The sequence below is a fragment of the Hoplias malabaricus genome, chromosome 6 (genome assembly GCF_029633855.1).
Source record: "Hoplias malabaricus isolate fHopMal1 chromosome 6, fHopMal1.hap1, whole genome shotgun sequence".
In the NCBI taxonomy this organism is placed as follows: domain Eukaryota; kingdom Metazoa; phylum Chordata; class Actinopteri; order Characiformes; family Erythrinidae; genus Hoplias; species Hoplias malabaricus.
In genome coordinates this window covers 21,918,478-21,922,375 of record NC_089805.1, presented here as the reverse complement: position 1 = coordinate 21,922,375, position 3,898 = coordinate 21,918,478, and the positions used below count along the sequence as shown (strand labels likewise).

Here is a 3,898-nt window from a genome sequence, read left to right as displayed (position 1 = left end):
CTGAAGGGTAACGAGGGAGGAGATTTGTCCGGTCTATACGCTGACCGCAGGTCATGTCGGCTTTTTTATCGTGAGTCGTGACTGTCCGTGAAGCGCAGCGCGAGCACGGTCTTTTGGCGCCGCGGAGCTCGAACCGAGGCGCTCGTGCGGAGCACTGAGGGAACATGGGTCAATAAACATTTCCTAACCGCCTTATTTTATAGACCACAAAACTGAAGTGAATGTACTACCAGGCCAAAAAAAGTAGTGCATGCTAATATTCTACACTTATTTTCCGTTTACCAGCTCCACTGACCATACACTGATAAAACAGTGTATGGTCTTTAGTCCACCTGTTTCAAAGCACAATTCTTTTTTGCCCTCTTCCACTCTGTTATTTAGTGGTCAGGACCAACACAGGACAGTCACAGAATTGGTTGGAGACCATGAGATTGTGGTGTGTTACTGTGTGTTGTACTGGTTTGAGTGGTACAGGTGCAGGGCAGCAGAGTATTTAAACCCCTCAGTGGCACTGCTGGACTGAGGGGCAGCTGTGATCACTAGAGCAGAGGTTATACTATTTGTTTGTTTCTTTGTTTCTTTGTTTGTTTATTATGCTTTCCAGGTATGCCAGTCTCTATTGTGTTTGCACTTCACACACTGGTATTTAGGTTCCTGAAATGGTTTTAAACACTGATCATAGGGTTCAAAATGTTTTATTAATGCCAAAAATCTTGTCAAAATGTGCTTGTGCACAAAACTTGAAATGCTATGTGTCAGCTTATAAAGTTTATAGTCTAATCTTTTCCTTGATTTTCATGAAATTAATACAATTGTTAGTCCCATCCAAAACTAGTTTTCCTTTATTGCTTACAAGGCAGAAATTATTTTGAGATGACTTGGAATCTATCTATAGATGCATTTTTGAAGATTGTTTCAAGATGATGAAATGTGAGGACAGCTGCCAGTTGCTGACACGACACTGGCATCACTGTGCAAAATGATGTGTTTTGTAAACTTAAAAACTTTAACTGAACTTTAAACACAGCAACCAAAGCATTGTATATTATGTTTGCAGAACATGGTGGAGAGTCTAAGAATTTTAGTTGTTTTAAATGACATATAAAATGGCATGTTTGCCTTTTTATTAGTTGTTTAATAGTTTGCCTTAAAAGCCAACCAGGCCTATTTAACAGTGAAAATGATCATGCAATAGCTCTCAGAAATTCTACAGGTAGTTAAACACAGCCATTTCTTTCGGCAAGTTGTCTCAGTTGTCTAGGACAGTGTTCGTTAAAGGGCAATTCCACGTATATTTGAGAATTATTTCATTAAAATGTGAGCAAAATCACTTTGTGCACCATATTAGAGAAACATAAAGACATTATGAAGTATTATTCACAGAGTTGGTGTTAGGAACCAGACTGAATCAATTAATACCTCTAAATTACCACAGCCCAAATGTTTTACAGGAAATGGTTAGAAATGTATAGTCTGACGGCTGAGGATGGGAAAGGGGAAATTTTGGGGAAAGGTTTTTGCCTAAAATTTATTATTAATTACACACACTGATGAGAAACAAATACAGTTTTTTTCATGATTTACAATTCTAATCATGTTGCAGATGTAGGGGAATGTAGTGTTAAGAGTCTAGTCCAAGTACTCTTATTAATGTAGTATGGTGTGCTTGGCAAGCATCAAATGAATCCTCTCTTTCTGCATAAATAGCATTGGGGTTACCCAATACATTTCACCAATCTAACATACCTTTAATAAGCCTGTGGTTGAAGCAGGGAAACTGTCCAGGCAGTGGATCCACAGGAGCAGGATTAAAAACCACTTTTTTGTTCACAGTCACAATCCCAGTTAAAGTGTGCTGGATGTTATGTATTGAATCACTCCAATGTAGTTGTGATGCAAGGCTCTTTAAATTGGTTGAAACAGGACAGCATACATCTAAAGGTAGTAGTGATAATAGTGCCACAGTTTCAAATGTTGAAATGCTGCCTCAGCCTTTTGCTTCTGGTGTTACATGCAGTGTAGCAGTTTCTGAAGAAGCACTTTGAAAATCTTTGAAAATATAAGAATGGTTCTCTGTATCAGCAGATACTCAATATTAAAAGACTCAGATTGGTATCAAGGGCAAATAAACTTGATTGGGACATCACTACTGATAATAAAATAAAACATGATATCTGTGACAGAACCATAAATAACCTGTCTAATTTGGACTGAACGGAAATGTACTCATTTGCACATGTGGGTTCTTCACACTGCTCTACACACACCTTGCTGAAAACTATAAGTTGTAACTTACACCACTTGACTGATGTAGATCCAAAGGAAAAAAGAAGACAGAACTAGAAAAAAGCATGTTCCTTACTCCAGGGCTCCGTTTCATGGACTCCTCCATCTGTAGTCAGACTGTGCATTGTCGTGTGTTTTTGGTAACAGGTTTTGAATGGAGGGCCAAATGTTGGGTGGGATTTTTTAGTTTTCAACAAACTTAGATTTTGCTTTTCAAAATTTCCACCTACAGCTTTAAAAATTAGACACAATTACAACATTTCAAAATTGAGTTATTTTTAATGAATTCCAAGTTAGATTTAGAACATTTTCTTTTAAAGGCTTTTCTTTTTCAAGAGCCCCAGCTATGAGCGTTCCTTAAAATGGCTTTCTGACCAAAGTGAAAACCTAAACTGTTGCTAAATTTGCTATAGTGCTTTACTTGCAAACAGAAAAGGACACAATCCACAATATTCTCCCCATGTTCACCCCTAAACTGATCTAAACCAAGTGTATTTTGTGACCTTATACGGCCTAAAGTTTTGGGAGCTCGTCCCAATCCAAGATATGGGATCCTGTGGGAGGAAATAATTGCCTGAATGCAGTTCCAAATTTGCCACAGAGTGAATAGTTTTTTCTAAAATGGCAATACAAAATGTGTCAAATAACATTTAAAAAGTTTCAGAGAGCCTTTGCAGTTCTTCTGTATAGAACCTGGTTGTAAAACCTGGTTGAGAGCAAAGAGGTTTTTCCAGGTGGGAAAAGCCAGATTAACGCAAAAAAGTTCAATACATTACTTACCCATACAAACATTTGTACCACTTTAAAATAAGACCACATATATAAAGCTTTATAAATGATTTAAACATCTGTTATTTACATGGTTATTAATTAGGTTGTAAACACCTTAAATGTCATTAATAATCATTTGTAAAAGAGATAAAAAGAAAACGGTGACCTTTTTTCTTCTAATAATGAAAGTGTCACTAAGTGTAACTTACTAAAAATGTTGAGGTAAAGTCTGAGGTTTTACAGTGTAAATGGATGTGCGTTCACTATTTGGCAAGCAACAGGTCAATTTTGCTCTCTGTATCTGTTATGAATGACTATTAATGACTTTTAATGTATTTATAATCTAATTAATAGCCATAAATAAACAGTTGTGAGGTGTGAACCATTTATAAATCTTACTAAAATGGCCTTATTCTAAAGTGGTATACAAACATACAATATAAATGATATATAAACTAGATGTTTAAATGACATGTTTACCTGAAACTATGAGCATATATTGTATGTTAGCCTACTTAGAAACTTAGAAACCATTTGTACATTCAGTATAGCAACTCACCCCATTTTGTTTTTGTGGTAAGAAATATTTTCACATTTTGAATGTAGAAGTAGTTCATGTATGTGTATGTGCTGATAGGACTATGCTATAAATAGTTTATTCTCAAACCTACTGGCATTTATTGTACATATTTTATCCAGCACATTTTGTATTTTGGCATGTACCATACAATTTAAATACAAGTATTATCTTATATTTGTATTGATAAATATTTTATCCCTGACCACGGTCAATTCTTGTCAGATAGCTTTAGCTAGTATGATGGGAGGACCACTTATTGGT

General features: G+C 36.0%; 1 protein-coding gene across 1 annotated transcript in view; it reads left to right on the top strand.

Moving 5' to 3' along the window:
• The window catches only part of si:dkey-240h12.4 (death-associated protein kinase 2), a 40,413-nt gene that overhangs the window by 427 nt on the left and 36,088 nt on the right, over window positions 1–3,898 (top strand). The gene's annotated exons all lie outside the window — the stretch shown is intronic.